Here is a 17,384-nt window from a genome sequence, read left to right as displayed (position 1 = left end):
TTATGCCGACTTTTTTTTCCCCATTCTTAGACAAGCTTCCTCAATAGCCAATCTGCACTATTTTTTTATGAAATTAAGGTAAGGCCTTGTTTTAGCCACTGAAGCACAGTTCTGATGAGAAGTTTTATCTCCAGGGCTTACAAAAGTGAAGACTTTCTTCAGACAAAGTGAAAACGCAGGCTTCTCATCCAATTGCAGTCAGAAATCTGCAGAAGCTACAGGCCGCAGCAGGATGCCTGTCGGATAGACAATTAAAGTGGCCAGGCAATGACATATCCCCTCTTGCCAACATAATTAAGGTGTATTATTTGTCAGGGAGGTCAACGGTGAACAAATGTCCTAGCAAACTGAGAATGAAAGACAGGGAAGGCGCACATAATGAAATCCAGGGATGACAAATGGCTGGGGCCTGACACCGTGGCATCTGACAGAGACATCCAGAGGCTCCAAGCCTTCTCCCTACACTCTGGAAGGCCTTGGCTGGAAGCTTTATTTTTTTTTTTTCTATAAAAGGATCTTGTATGATTCTTAAATACCATTTCATTTCCTTACAGGAAAGTAATTCTTGTGCCTGAAGAAAGACAATATGAACAGGCAGAATTCAGGCCCTGGTATGGTCTCTGTGACTACACCCACCTCGCCACCCCTTCAACTGTGTGCTCTGTTTCACAGCTGCCCATGCTAGAGGACATCTCTTCCTTCCCATGCCTACTAATGCCACTGTGTTAAGTTCCAGAATTACCTGCAGCTTACTTTTGCCATGGGCTAAGCATCCACCACAACTCTAAGAATACTGCCCAGTAAAAAGCCCAAACTGAATCTTACATAAAAATTCTCATGAGCATCCCAAAAACATTCTAAATTCCAAAAGCTTAACTGGCCAAAGCAACACTAGTCTCTCCCGATTCCCTAGGCCATGTGACATATTTGATACATTTGGATATGTGACTAAGAACCATGCAGAAGAGGGAATATCGGTTCTAAGCTAAGCCACCTTCCTTTTCTTGAATATACACATACTCCAGTGTTACTCCTATATGAGCCACACCTACATAAGGATGATGTATGTACACATCACGCCAGGCCCGTGGGCCACTTGGAAATCCAGAGCACACAAGTTGATCACACATGGTCAATACCCAAGAGTGTTGAGCATTCTGGAACTAACAATCTGGAACGTTCTACGGACATTGTCACCTATTCCTTTCTTTAAAAACTCTATTTGTTGACTACTTGCTTTGTGCCAGGCCCAGGGAACCCAGAAACAACCTGACCTAGTCCCACCATTCTTACTGCTATTTCATCTAGAGAGACAGGTACTGGTCAAGATCTACCAATATAAATTATTCCTCATAATTAGGACAAGGGGAAGAATAAATGCTGGGAAATTTCCACACGCTGTGGGGGGTGCCCGTGTGTATGTACAAACTCGGCTGTCGATCTTTGCCTTCTGCCTTACAGAGATAGGACTTCCTGCTCACTGATGAACACAACCGACCTGCAAGCTGCGCTATCCCGTCTCTGCCGCCCGTTTCCGGGTATGGCAGCCCTGAGAGTACAGATGTGTGCACGACTGAGTCTGGCTTTTAAGTGGGTTCTGGGAATCTTAATGCAGACCAACAGGATTATATAACCCACTGGGGAAATTCTCACTCGGTAGCTCTAACCTGAGCCAGGCTCTGAGGCAAGAACCACCTATTAAAGTAACGTAAGTAGAACAACGTGAAGTAGGTATTTGCCAAATACAGAGAGGAATGTGTAAGAGTCTGTCTGCGTGACTTAGAGATGCGAGAAGGGAGAAGATGGGGGGATGTAGGACAAGTAGTTCAAACTGGTGTCAAAAACAAATTTCAGGAAGTCTGGGTACTGAAGGAATGAGTGATGTCACCTGTGACACGGAGCACAGAGCAGGGGAAGAGTCACAGGCAGAGGAAGGCAGAGCCTGCACACCCAATATCGGAGATCTTCCTAAAGTGATCTTCCTGTTTGATTCTACCTATGTTTTGTTTTGTTTCTTTTTTTTTTTTTCTGAGAAGGCAAGTGTCTCACCTTCCCGCTTTTTCATTTTATCTGAAAAGATATTTCCATCATATACATTATGATTAACTCCATCTTGACTTCTACCCCAAACTGTTAATCTCCACCTGCTAATGGGTCCTGAGCCCATCAGTCTAAATTCCCAAGGGATACTGGCAGGCCCTGGGAGCAAGGAAGAGCCTTTACTGCGGGTCCTTGCGAGCTGCCTGGTGTGGTCCAGCCTGTCCTTACCTTCACCTCCTCTTCCTGTCTGCCCTCAGTACGGCCTCACTTCAGTTCACTGTGCTGCTATTGCCTGCCATTCCCTTCCGCTTCTCCTCTGTTTAGCCATGTGCACACACCACGGTTCTCCCTTGCACCAGCCCCAGTCTGAGGCCATGTTGCCTGGTGACAGCACTGCCTATTCACCAGAAGCATGTATCATTCTTGTTCCTCAAAAAGGAGATAAATGAGATGCTACTTCTAGAACACATACAAGAAGTCTCCTGGGAGGCTTCGCTTGAAGATTAAGGGGTGTGTGTGTGTGTGTGTGTGTGTGTGTGTATTTACTACCTTTGTCTGCAGGATGTCAGTGGCAAATACATGAAAAGACTCATTTTTCATTACTATTTTTGTTTTTTTCTTTTATTTTTGCTACAAAAGGACCCTCTGTACTTCACGTTAATAAGGTAGGGAGACTACATTTCTTAATAACCAAGGCAAATAATTAAACTTTTTAAAAATAAATGTTCTAAACACACAGAAAGCAAAGCATTACTTCAGAATCACACACACAAACAATCAGTTAAAGAATAAGTTGAGAAGCTGAACCCAAATACAAACCTACTAATAATGTGTTGTGTTCATGGATATTACCCAACTCCATAGATCTTGGCATGCTGTGCTGTATTAGCCATTATAAGCCAATTCTGAGAAATGGTGAAAAATGGTGTTAAATAAGAACTCTGAAATTTTTTCACAGTGTCTAGAATACAGATATACATCGCAATTGACATGCTTGTTGGCATATGTGTAGCTCTGGGCACTAGTTTCCTCAATATCTCCTCAAAACTTTCTGGACATCGTCCTATGTAAGGTGACGTTGCACATAAAGGCAGCATGAACGTTACCACTGCAAACACTGAGCAGTAAGGCATAAGCTTCTCCATTGTCACATGGAGAAGACTTCCCTGAGTACAAATGATTCCTCTGCCACCATCTCTTAAAAAGTCTACCTCAGGTTTTATTTCCAGTGGGGGCGGGGTGACCTTTGTTTGTTCTGTTATTGTTTTGAGCATGAGAAGAGAAATTGAACACGCCCTATGATTACATCCCGAATTGGTCATTTCTATAACTAAAGAAAATATGCCACCTTTTTGCAGGAGAGCCAACCTCGACACATCATGCATGTGTGCCAGGGAGGGCTCTGTTACACTTACATTTGCCATGGAGTTAAAGTTTCTCTTACCTCCACTGCATTTTACAAAAAACAAGAAACAGAGGTCCAGACCTCAGAGCCTGTACTGTTCCCGGGCAGATGGGCAATGTGCCAAGTTCTCAGGAAGAAACTAAGATCCACTGGGGGTTCTGACAGCACCATTCCTCCGGGGTGAGCACTGGGTGACTCTCACCTGTCTTAGCCTATCCTGGAACTCTAGCATTCGCAGAGAAGACAGTATTGGCTGTCTCCTTGGCGGTTCATATGACTACAAAACATCAGCTAAACCAAAAGAAAAAAGAAAAACACCCAAAACACAATTCATATTAATCTACATTGAAAAGACTTCTGAATATTTTTATGTATAAATAACACTATGACAGTTTACATGTTTTAGTTCCCAATAGTCAATACATTTGAATTGATAGGACTTTTAAATCTACAGCCAAGAACCAGGGACTTGCCAATATTTCTAATGGAAGACTCCAAAAGTACATAACAATACACATATTGACTTCTTGTTTCAATAAGTATCAAGATTAATTGTCCCTGTAAAAGTAAATAAATATTGACAGAGGTTTTACTTTGGTCCATATTTTCTACTTGGGTCAATAAGTCATGGTTTTCACCTCAACTGAATTCAATATCAGATGACTTTTAACTCATGCTGTACTGAAACCACAGCTTAACATATAGAATGTAGTCTTTAAGACCAATTTGTGCTCAAGTAAATACTAGAAATGAAGACAATCCCAATCAGTTCATATGTCTAATGGAAACAAAAATGTGCCGAAAAATAACATGCATATAATCGAATCTGTATTATTATTCCATTGTGTAAATGTCTAAGAAAAAGTAATTCTTTTTGTCTCACAATTTGGCATTCTGCTTTCCATGTTGAACCCCACACCTATTTGCAGTTCCTGGTGAATTTGGGGTGTATAAAAGTCCAAATGGAGGTATGAAGTAAAAAAGGTAGAGGAGAAAGAGAAACAAAAAAAAAGAGGAAAGGAAGACAAGGGAGAAGGAAGGAAGTCAACGAAGAAACAGGGAGAGGAAGACAGGAAGTAAATAAACAAAAAAGGAGAAGACCGTAACAGAAAATCAGAGGAAAGTAAATTATTACAACTGATTAGCCGTGTATTTTCATAACTTTCAGTGAAAGATAATGTATCTGCAAGATTTTTCTCTACTTAAAAAGTTACTTCTCCAAAATTCCATTGACTTCACCCTCATGAGTAGTCTACTTTTTCCATTCGAGATCTAAACACACAAAGCAATTAATTTTCATAACTCAAGGAAAATACAGAGCTAATTTTTACACATTGAATTTTAAAAAGCTCATTAAAATTCCCAGAGATTGAGATATTTCCACTAAAATTGAGAAAAATTAAATATTACAAAAAAAACAGTCCATCAACACTAAACATTGAGAAGCAAATCAAGAGCTATTGATGTTTGTAGTGTGGCAGACTGCGTACACGTGACGTCAGGCAAACACCATCTAAGATAGCTAAGATTAGCTATTTGACACTACCCAGGGAGGACTTTGCCCATCAACAAGCCTTCAAGATCACATTCCCGAACACTGCATTTCTGATCTTTATTGTTGTTCTTCAAATCAAAACAAAGTTTAAAATATCTCTTTGCCTTGCAAATGTTGGTATTTGCCAGAACTTTTCTGATGAGTGTTTGACTGATCTCTCCATGGTCAATGAAAGATTTTTAAATACAGACATATACTCTGTGTGAAACACTGAGATTTTTCAAGCCCTTTGTTAACTATTTACTCATCAAGAGTAACTGACGGTGACATAGGACAGATTACACTAAAACATCTCTAGAAATCTCTAGAATGCTCTCGAATCATTGCAAGAATTTAAGTAGTACAAAGAAATTGGAGATGGTCTTACGCAGTGTTTTGAACTTAGAAATAGGAAACCAGAGTGAGGAAGAAGAGAGCTAACTTTATCTAAGGCGAATAAGAACCCATGTCTCACTCTGTTACTAAAAGGGCAGTATGATTAAAAGTTCTTCTTCTGCTAATATCCAATTTGTACAATGAACTCAAGAAGTTAGACTCTAGAGAGCCAAATAACCCTATTAAAAACTGGGGTACAGAGCTAAACAAAGAATTCTCATCTGAGGAATATCAAATCTCTGAGAAGTATCGAAAGAAATGTTCAACATCCTTAGTCATCAGGGAAATGCAAATCAAAATAACCTGAGATTCCACCTCACACCAGTCAGAATGGCTAAGATCAAAAACTCAAGTAACAACAGATGCTGGCAAGGATGTGGAGAAAGAGGAACAATCCCACTGTTGGTGGGATTGCAAGCTTACAGTACAACCACTCTGGAAATCAGTCTGGAGGTTCCTCAGAAAACTGGACATTGTACTACTACCTGAGGACTCAGCTATACCACTCCTGGGCATATACTCAAATGATGCTCCAACATATAACAAAGATACATGCTCCACTATGTTCATAGCAGCCTTATTTATAATAGCCAGAAGCTGGAAACAACCAGATGTCCTTCAACAGAGGAATGGATACAGAAAATGCAGTACATTTACACAATGGAGTACTACTCAGCTATCAAAAACAATGACTTCGTGAAATTCATAGGCGAATGGATGAAACTAGAAAATATCATCCCGAGTGAGGTAACCCATCACAGAAAAACACTAATGGTATGCACTCACTAATAAGTGGATATTAGCCCCAAAGCTCAAATTACCCAAGAAACAATCCACAGACCACATGAAGTTCAAGAAGAAGGATGACTGAAGTGTACATGCTTCTGTCCTTCTTAAAAGGGGGAACAAAAATATTCATAGGAGGGGATATGGAGACAGAAGGAATGGCCATTCAGAGCCTGCCCCACCTAGGGATTCAGCATACACACACACACACACACACACACACACACACACACACACACACACCACACGCGTGTGTATGGTGGAGATATATATATATATGTATATATATATATATATATATATATCCAGCAAAACTAGACAATATTGATGAAGTCAAGAAGTGCATGCTGACAGAAGCCTGATATAGCCATCTCCCGAGAGGCTCAGCCAGAGCGTGACAAATACAGAGGTGAATGCTAGCAGCAAACCATTGAACTGAGAATGGCATCCCCATTGGAGGAGTTAGAGAAAGGGATTGAAGGAGCTGAAGGGGCTTGCAACCCCGCAAGAACAACAATACCAACCAACCAGAGTTCCCAGGGACTAAACCACTACCCAAAGGCTACACATGAACAGACCCATGGTTCCAACTACATATGTAGCAGAGGATGGCCTTGCTGGGCACCAATGGGAGGAGAAGCCCTTGGTCCTGCCAAAGCTGGACCCCCCTCCAGTGTAGTGGAATATCATGGTGGGGAGGGAGGAAGGGAGTAGTTGGGGAGGGGGAAAACCCTTATAGAAGAAGGGGGATAGGGATGGGATTGCGAGCTAATGGATGGACAACTGGGAAAGGGAATAACATTTGAAATATAAATAAAAAATATCCAATAATAAAAGAAAGAAAAGATAAAAATGAGGAAAACAAAATTGAAAAAAATTCTTCCTCTATCACCCTGAAAATGCATGTCTGGCAACAAAATATAGACTATCTTAGACAACTTGTCAACCCCTCCATAGATATGAGTCTAAATATCATGATATCATGATACATACCTGTTCATGATTATGTACATTCATGTGTGGGGTACCACAAATGAGTGCAATTGAGTCTGAAGGTCGGAGGAGGGCATCAGGTCCTCCGATGCTGTAGAGGGTGTGGGAAACTACTACACTTGGATAACATGCAACAGAGTACACATTCCCAACTGCTGAGCCATCTTTCCAATCCCATCATTGACCATTTTGACTGGTGAATCATACAATATTTTTAAGTAACACATAATTCTCCCTTCAAATGTATACTTACTATACCAGAAATGCTGCCAAATTTGGTATGTCTTGGGATATAGAAATATGAATGGTTGAAGAATAAAACAGGTTAGACTTTCTGAGTTGCCTTTTGTTCTTCAAAGGCAAATCAACAACATCTTTAAAAGCCAGACAACACTGAACCTGAACTTGTAACTGTGTCTCCAGTTACAGTAAAGGAAGACAGAGGAGCAACTGGATAGGCGTCTTGACTAGCATGCATGGGGCTATGGGCAAAATCTCTAGCCACCACTAAAAAATAAAAATAGTGTAGCTTTGTAAAGCAGAGAGGATCAATTAATTATGAAGGGCTCTATGGGATTGTGCCATGGTCTACCACAAAACGATCAATTTGCAGCCTACAAGCAACATGTCAGAGCATGCGCCAGAGCTTCTGAGTTAGCTTCACTGCCTTATGCACGGTTAATATCAGATCTTTGACAAAAAAATCAGTCCATCACCTGAGGGAAAGGAAAGATGAGTCCATCCCGAATGCCATGAACTGTTGAAAGTTTGTTGGCTGGGCGGGGGTCGGGTAGGCACTGTTTACTTGTGTTCTATTATGTGGAAACGAAAAGAGAGCACCTTGCTAAAATAACTCATCTGGGTGGTAAAAGACAAAGAGCTACTGCTCAGGGTTTAGGTTTGGAAGAGGGAATAAGGAAACACATTCAAAGTGCAAATGTGAAACTGGGCTGAACTCCCAGACTGCAGGCTACAGTGGATAACTGTCCAATAGCAGCAGTCCCAAACGAGCTGGCCCCATTCCTCAGACTCAGTTTGTGAAAATGAGCTTACAGGCAGGCCGCAGTTATGAAACACCCGGGAAAGTTTTCAGAGAGCATATCAGTCACAAGTAACTTCAGGGTTAGACATAATCTGATGATATGTCAAAACACAGCAAATAATACATGCCTTTCATGACCTCAGTATCTTAGAGAATAATCTTAATGAAGATGACAAAACAGGAAGGATCCAAAAACAAAAGGGGAAAAAAAGATATTTTTAAAGAACCAAAGAGAACGTAATAATTTCAAAAGTATGCCTCTTACAGGGAAACCTCTAGAAATGAGCTAATACCCACAACAAAAAGGAAATGACTGGAGAGAAAGTTCTAGAAAAACATGAGTACACAGCTATAATAAATCAACAGCACTGCCACCCTCAATAACACAGAAGCTTTAAAAATAGAGTAGCATTGTCAGCCTGCTTAGAGGAAGTAACTACTGGCCCTTAATTGTGTGGTCTACAAAGTTGGTTTTGAAGGATGGGTATTAAATAAAGCCATTCTGAGACAGACAAACACAAAGAAACTTTCCTACTCAAAGATGGCTGACAGTACACTGAGGAGGAGTATAAAAGAAATAATGGTGAGAACACAATGAGTGAGCAAGCAATGCGCATCAATCCAGGGTAACTCCACACGAACAACCATGATTGCTTTGCAAGGCTAAAGCCTTAAATAATAATTATCACAGAAGGGGAGGGTGTCGCATAGGAAGTGATGCACACTATAGCATACGCAGGGTCCGGAAAGAGCAAACATTATTTGGTGTAAGACCTTTTTGAGCAGACAAAATAACCACTTATGAGTACTTACTGAAAGAACACTAACAGAATGTGATAGAAGGAAAAGTTAAAAATCCTGAGTCTTGAGCTTGGAGAGAGAGAGAGAGAGAGAGAGAGAGAGAGAGAGAGAGAGAGAGAGAGAGACAGAAAGAGACAGAGAGAGACAGAGACAGAGAGAGACAGAGAGAGACAGAGAGAGAGACAGAGAGAGACAGAGAGAGAGACAGAGAGAGACAGAGAGAGACAGAGAGAGAGACAGAGAGAGACAGAGAAAGAGACAGAGAGAGATGGAGAGAGAGACAGAGAGAGAGACAGAGAGAGAGAGACAGAGAGAGAGACAGAGAGAGAGACAGAGAGAGAGCGCTCATCGTTTAAGAACGAGCACTGCCCTTGCAGAAGATCTAAACTCAGCTCTCAGCACCACATCCACTGGGTCATAATCTCCTGTAACTCTACACACAGGTACATAATTCAAAATACAAATTTATCTCTAAAAAATGTTCAATCTTAACATAGACAGGAAAGATGGGAGAACACTGCAGTTGCCTGATCTAGGATCAGTTGAGTCCAGGGGTTAGAGAATATCCTGGATAACATATGAAGAGAGGGAGAAAGAAAGATGGATAAGGGGGGATTAATGAACAGAGAGAGAAAAGAAATAAAATAAACAAAAAGTAGAAAAATGTGGGTATAAGATAAAATCAATATGTCCAAATTTTTCATCACAATAGATATAAGCAGAGGCAGTGTGGAAGGTTACAGCTAAGAAACAAAATCTAATAATTACGGACATGTCACACTGGGCCCTATGGACGTGTGTGTGTTTGTGTGTGTGTAGTAACATGCAACATATAATGCATACATTATATATAATCAAATATATGATAAAACAGCACCTAATGATCAAGCAAAGCCTTTGAAGTGACAACAGAGAAGAAGAAATGTCTACAGATAGTTTGGAAGATCTGTCTCAAAACAAATGCAACCATGCAGCATGGTATAACGAAAATACCACAAAATTTACATGATTAGATATTTCAGAATATTTTAAATACTATGTAAATGATAAAAATGTAAGCTAAATCTTATGCAATCACTAAATACGGAATGAAGTGAGTCCACAGTAAAGGAAATGGGTAGCTGCTGGTAGACATATTAGAAGTAAATCAGGTGAAAGTGAATGAATTCACTTTAAATATTTAGAAAAGATAAACAGGGAAAGACCAGAAATAAACCTACAGGATGAATACACAGAATTTTGCACTCAAATTAATTAAAAAAAAGACATGATAAAAGATCACACAACATTTAAAGAACGACAACAAATGATACAGGGAAAGGGATGCAGGAGACCTCTCCAGTGCTTAGAAGGGAAACGGAGAATGTGATGGCAACACACGTGGCAAGCTAGACAAACCAAGGAACTTAACTCAAAAATAAAGAAGAATAGATTTGAATGCACTATTTGAAAAGGCGACTGTGTAGCTGATTCTCCAAGTATTTAGTGCTTGGGGCAAATGTTGCAAAGACCCTTCTGGTGCCTGCCACACCCTCTGACAGAAACTGCCCAGAGGACAGCCACAGCATCATGTGTCCAGCCACACTGAGTCACAACGGAACAGGATCTTCTGGGACACTTGACAGCTGATCATAAAACTCATAGGAAAGAACAATTGCCTGTAACAGTCAGAGGAAGAGATGTGTTCCACCCACAACCAGAATTATCCTAAAGAGGTAGCAACGGTTTAAAAATAAAAGGGTGAGTGACATCAGAATAAAGAAATAGACCAACCAGCCAGAATGGAGACCCCAGAAACAGCCTGGTGGTTTGTGTGAATTGTCATGTGAACTGCCGAGCGTGAGATGGTGGTGACATCATGGATCAGTGTGCAGGGGAGGAACTGTTTTACAACTCAAGCCAAGAGTAATTGGTGAGTCACTCGAGGTGAAAAGACTGAATTGCTATCCCATACCACACACAAAAGAGAACCTCCTATCGATATTAGACGGAAGTACGAAAAGCTGACAGAATTTTTCTTTTTCACAAAGAAAACTTTTTACATAGTAAAAAGAAAAAGTTACAAATACACATGAGACATAAAACTGTGAAATTATTTAATGGATATTCATAGATTTGATGACATCAAAAGAATAGGCTTTCCTGTTAACCACAGTTCATTACAGCCAAGAGAGAAGCGAGGTCCCAGCCTAGGAGAAAACCGTGCAGTGTGTATGAGAAAAGGGAAGAGCATCAAATACGACCTGAACGACCTTCCTGTAAATGTTGTGAACACAGCCCCCTGTGAAGTGAGCGAGGCCTGCGTGGCCAGTGAACATGAAGCAATGCTCAAGTTAGAGCGAGAAAGTCAAAACAAGGCCTTGAAGCACAGAAAGTGCAAGGCACAGAAAATCCACACAGGGCACACATTGGTCCCTGCGTATGATGATCTCTCACACTAGAAAAAGTGTCATGATGCAGAATAATACCTTCAAAATAGAGAAAAATCCTATGAATAAAACCAGTTTATCATCATGGATACCCACTTTCTAACTTTGCCTCAAAACAGCAAAAACCTCCTCAGCAGACTGAGGGGAACCACAAGCCAACATTTGGGAAGTATGTTTCAGGAGCATTCTGAGCACTAAGTTACCAGCCAGTGGTCAGATTCCCAAAAGAACTGTGGTAACACCAGGACAGCCCCAAGTGAACAGGGGAATGGAACACAGTTTCATTTTCTGCACCTTCCCATTTCACAGACAATTGAGCATCCTGCTGCTGGAGCCCAGTGCACACCGTGCAGCGGCCACCACATCACCTTGATCTGGGTCAACTTTGGAAAGGCTGTTTTTCAAGTTCAGGAGGTAATAATTCCATCCATTGGCCTATATCTTCCCTTTCTCAGTTTTGCTTAACTTGGTAAAACATACCCAGGGCACCTTTAAATATTAGAAAGACAATGTGGTGTGGGACTGGTATCTTTATAGTCTCTACTTTGCCCTTTAGTTATCCAAGTTTGGTACAGTATCATTGTCCTCCGTTTTCCCCAGTGTAGACAAGCATTCAGTTTCTGGGTATCAGTGACAAGACCCTTGCCACTGTGAGAGACAGCTTGACTGCATGAGTGAATGCAGAGTGGAAAGTAGATGACCACGAGACTGCTTCTATGCTGCGGCAGTCAGGGAAGAGGAAGCTGGAGGGAAGGAACTGGGTCTTCACAGAAAGCAAAGTTCAACCTTGTCAACAAACCAGTAGCAGGGACAGTCAAGCCAATGGTATAACAGCAGAACCTCCTGAACAAAGGGATTCCTTCTCCTTTCCCTACTTATCCAGTTCCAAAGCCATTATTAAAGTTGGTTTAGCCAAAGTCAGGTCTTGACATCCACCAAGGACTGTTCTGGAATTTCGATCCTGAATCAGACATAAAACAAAACAAACACCTCTACCTTCAAATGTATTCTTTTTTTTTTTTTTTTTGGTTCTTTTTTTCGGAGCTGGGGACCAGGGCCTTGCGCTTCCTAGGCAAGTGCTCTACCACTGAGCTAAATCCCCAACCCCTTCAATGTATTCTTAATCTAAGTGAGAAACCATTATGTCATAAGAATCACAGAATAAAATAAAACATCACTGGACATATTTAAAACATATGTTGAGTTAACATTGTCGTCTAAGACTAGCTACCGTGCCAATAGGGTTGGGTGGAGTTATAAGGACTGCCTATCTCTCTCTTCTTATTTAAACACACAAGAAAAGCTGCATTTTGAGCAAGCATCAAAACTAGTGTGCATCTAAGCGACAGTACCTGCAACTTTTTCTTTTCCCCCAGCCATCCCATACAACTTCCTACTCATTCAGAGAAATGGTTAAGCACTGGGTGGGTCACTGGTTCCCAGGCCCTGAGGCTCAGACAGAGCTGACAGCTACACTGTGCTCAATCGTTTGGTCAGGTAACACACTTGCTAAACTCTGATTTTAAATATGTAGGCGAGACCACGCCACGGTGTTACTCTTCTCATCTTTAAACTGAAACAAGAAAAGTTTAATCTCTTACAGAACACAAAAGGTCGGTCTCGGTTCCCAGACAGTGCCAGGATCTCACATCAATCACAAAAATCCCAAAATCTGGTGTGACTCTTTGACATGGTTTTCTTTTTTGTTTTAAATATATGCTGGGTGTATTGATACCAAGTGCCTTGGCTGGAAAATGACTTAATCTGCAGCAGCGTCTGACTGCGCATGTAACAAGTGTGACAGTGATGGCATTCGATGATCTGAGAAGGCAATAAAGGAGGCTTGACAGCAAGGACGAAAGGCAAGACTCAACATCAGCTGTTGATAACAAGAGGAAGACCAGCAGGGCAGAGCCTCCTTAAAGGTGACAAAACATGGCCCAGAGGGAAGGCACCATAGAGAGACTGACCAGTATACACTTTGAGACACAGAATGAATGTGTTCAACCTGACAGTAACATGAGGTTAGATTAGTCAAAGTCCCAATAGCCTTGAAGGGAGGGAGAGAATATGGATTTGTGCAGCCATCATCATCAGTGATGGTTGGTGTCAAATTGAAGAAGGATGCAGGAGGATGGAGCTCTCGCATGAGGTGTGAGGACTGCCAGCTGTTTCAGGCTGTGTGGTTGTGACTCGAGACTCCCCTCTTCTGTGGTGCTTGGCCTCATGTTTTATTTCCACTCTTCAAGTGGATTAGCCCCAATTTTTATTACCCAAAGATAACATGTAATCTGGGGTGGTCTTACTCTCTTATAATTTCCAATGAAGGATTTGTGAGGGCAGAAATTTTCAGAGGAAGTATGTCTAAAATTAACAAATTGGGAGCTAGAGAGGTGCTTGTGGCCATGCGAGCATTATGAATAGAGTTCAGATCTTTAGCGCCTACATAAGAATGTGACGTCACAAATTCTACTGACTGAGGGGATGATTAAGGGAAAAAACAGATAAAATGTTGCCGACACCCTCAAGGAACCCTACTGAAATGAAATGGCTCTCAGGAAGTAACATGGCCATGTAGTCCAAAGAGTCTATAAATACAAGCATCACAGAAGTTCTATCACACACCCCTGTGGCCATCTAATTTGTTCATCCATCTTCATGAACTGAGAGCACAAACCTTTTAAGGCAGTTACACCACAAGAATCGGGAGACGATAGTGATCTGTCCCAAAGCACCGGCACTGTAAAGGTTCCCTCTGTGGGGACTGATACATCTCATTCCTCTAAGTTCCCAGTTGAGTATCACAGGCTAGGGAGAAGATGGCGTCTTTCCTGATAAGTTCATCTGCACAGTGCATGCCTTTCACCTTCACTGTCTTCATTAAAACTCAACAGTGTCGATAGGAAAGAGAGAGAGGACAGTCCTGAGACAGCAGCAGGGAGGGTCAGGGGTAGAATCCCGTCTTGAGACACAGCTAGATTAAACCTTTCCCATTGCACGTCAGTTGCTTTTCTCCTAAGAGGTGGATTTCAGAGACACTTGGTCGCCATGCTTCTCTTAATAGTCCTTCACACAGTTGAGGACAGATATTAAGTCACCTCTAAGCCTTCTCAATACCAGTAATCCTGACTCTGTTCATCCCTCTTCATCAGCACCGTTTTCCAACCCGTTAATCATTTTCATTACTCTCCCCTGGACCCTGTCCAAGTTCTCCACGTATCTTTAAGCTTCTGTGAATTATGTGACCGGTTTATAGCTTCGATAAGCCTGGATTGTGGAAAAAGTGGAATCTCATCATAACACACTATAAATGTGTACGGGAGGAGGGGATGGGAGTGAAGGAGCAGTTTCGCTGGATGGGAAATGTCAAAGCAGATGTCACATAAGACTTACACATCTATTCTTTTATAATTACTCTTAAATACACCACATCCTAATATTCTGCACTACTATTTGACTCTGTATTCTACCTCTATGCCATCTAAGTGCCAATCAGAGCCTGGTTCTTTTAGGTAATGGTGGGAGGGGGTCACTCATGCCACAGTGCTTGTAGAGATCCCAGGCCAATTTTGTGGAGCTGATGGTCTCCTTCTACTCTTATATCCTTCCAAGGATCAGACTGGGGTTAGCAGGCCTGCCAGGAAGAACCTTTACTCACACATCCATCTTACTAGCCTTGAATAGAAATAGCTTTTCAATTGCAAAAAAAAATACTATTTATAGCACCTATGAGAAAGAGACTAGACCAATGGTTCTCAAACTGTGTGGGTCATGACCCCTTTGGAGTTGACACTCTCTTTCACAAGGGTCACCTAGGCCATTGGAAAAGACAGATATTTACATTATGATTCATAACAGTAGCAAAATCACAGTTATGAGATAGCAATGAAAATAATTTTATGGTTTGGGTGACCACAACATAAGGAAATGTTTTAAGGGTGTCACAGCATGAGGAAGGTTGAGAATCATGAGACCAGAGTATGCCTATTAAATCTCCAATATTCCCAGTGCTCTTTTCTTTTAGAGATGAGATTAGCAGTTACTGCTGATGGTCAGCTTGTGAAGATCTAGCATTACCTAAGAGACAAACTTGTGCTCATATCTTTCAGGAAACATCTAGATTGGGTTAAGTGAGAGAGGAAGACCCACCCTAACTTAGGTGATACTATTTGACAGGCTGGAATATGAAAGAGCAGGAGAGCCAGCTAAGCACAGCATTCCGTTGCTCTCTGCTTCCTGATGGAGACGCAGTGTGGCCAGTCACCTCGAGCCCCTCCCACCATGACACTCCCATTATCATAGATTATATTCTTAGACTGTAAATTTGGTTGGACATCTTGTCACAATAAATAAAAAGGAACTTGCACACAGCCAAACCTTGATGCATTGGTAGTCAGACATGCTTGAGTTTTCTTTCTATGGCCATACCACCCTCAATGTGCCTGACCCCATCTAATTTCAGAATCTATGCAGAGGAGAGTCCAGTCACTACTTAGATATAACTGGAGGACATAACCAGGTTTTAAGATATTAGCCAGTCCACCCTTCGGGAAGACAGCATAACAAGGAAGGGCATTTGTTCCAGCCACTTAAGCTAGGAGCTGTCTGCTACTTGGGACTTTTCTCCTCTCAAGAGACACAACCTACATTACAGAACCGATGTCAGGATCTCATGAACAGCCTATGTCAAGTCTTCAGAACAGAACTTACACAGTATAAGGCTACCAAGTATCCACTGACTCTTAACTGCAATCCTTGAACTTCAAGGGTAAATATGGACACTCAGGCCTCTTCACAGATGTGAATTTCAGATTTAGAAGCCTCCCCAAGCAAGATACAGAAGAAAGTAAGAAACTGGAGCAAAGAACACGTGGATGGCAGGCTTCAATACAGTGGCCTTAGCAACAGTTAACTCGATACTGTGGACGACTAGTTGCCTCCGTGAACCTTGAAGAATCCTTGATGAGGGATACCATGCCCATCTTTGGAAATCCATTCCCATGTCAGAAACGAGTATGGGTATGGAAATTATTATCACCACCCCTTGGCTCAGGCTTTAGTGTAAAACACTTGTGATATCTGTGGTATCAATGAGAAATTTCCTTGCATGTTCCAAAACTCAATCATTCTTATTTAAAAATCTCCTTGTCCATATTCACTTGAAGTGGGATGAATTGTCAAATCCGTGTGTTTTTGCAGGAAGCCCATTTTCTTGCTTCCTTAAGGCAGGGCTTCTCTTCATGAAGGTTATCGGCAGTCTAGCTGCTGCTCTGGTCTCCTGTGCCAGGCACTCTTCCTGACTGGTTATTTCCCTCCTAGCTGGAGATAACCTCAGAATGACTCAAAATTCTTTCACATCTGATTTCATCTTCACTGTAAAGCCCTCCTTGGATGGGGGCCGAAGTTCAACATCCGTGTTCATTCCTAGATCCCAAGATGACTTTTGGTTGAACTACCATGGAAAATCTAAATCATATGATAGTTAAAAGAAAGGCCTCAACTTGCCCTGACTCCATTGTCTAAGCCAAGAGGAATGAGTACTTAGCATATACTAATGAGTATTGAAAACTCGTCTTTGAGACACACGTAAACTAGGCAAAGAGGCCATAAAACACAATTATGCAGAGGCCTTTAGAAGGATTTTCTTCTCCATTCACTCCGACTGTTCATCTGCTTTTCACCTTTTCACCAATATTCTCCCTGAAGAGCCATCTATAAGCCCCTCCACGTGTTAAGATGGACATGTGCTCCAGACCTTAGTCCCTGGCAGTCTGACTTTACCCTGACACTCACTGTACCATTCCTCTCTTCCCACGGTTCATACTTTACTGTCATCTGCTATTTCACACGCACTAGCCTTCCCCCGATGTTCATCGTGCCGTCCCTCCCTTCCCATTGTTCATGCTTGACGATCTGCTACGTCCCACACACTGGCAGAAGAGAGCTATTGCTGATTTC

General features: G+C 41.7%; 1 protein-coding gene and 1 long non-coding RNA gene across 16 annotated transcripts in view; one reads left to right on the top strand and one right to left on the bottom strand.

The window, feature by feature from the left end:
* The window catches only part of LOC134485612 (uncharacterized), a 4,747-nt gene extending 3,020 nt beyond the window's left edge, over nt 1-1,727 (top strand). The window contains exons 1-2 of the long non-coding RNA XR_010063806.1: nt 1-1,316; nt 1,462-1,727. The exon at nt 1-1,316 is cut by the window's left edge and continues 3,020 nt beyond it. This is a non-coding gene — a long non-coding RNA (uncharacterized LOC134485612). The remainder of the gene's footprint in view (nt 1,317-1,461) is intronic.
* Mecom (MDS1 and EVI1 complex locus) overlaps nt 1-17,384 on the bottom strand; it is a 555,238-nt gene that overhangs the window by 365,343 nt on the left and 172,511 nt on the right. The gene's annotated exons all lie outside the window — the stretch shown is intronic.

This window comes from Rattus norvegicus, chromosome 2 (assembly GCF_036323735.1).
Source record: "Rattus norvegicus strain BN/NHsdMcwi chromosome 2, GRCr8, whole genome shotgun sequence".
NCBI lineage: Eukaryota > Metazoa > Chordata > Mammalia > Rodentia > Muridae > Rattus > Rattus norvegicus.
This window is presented reverse-complemented; position numbering and strand designations above follow the sequence as displayed.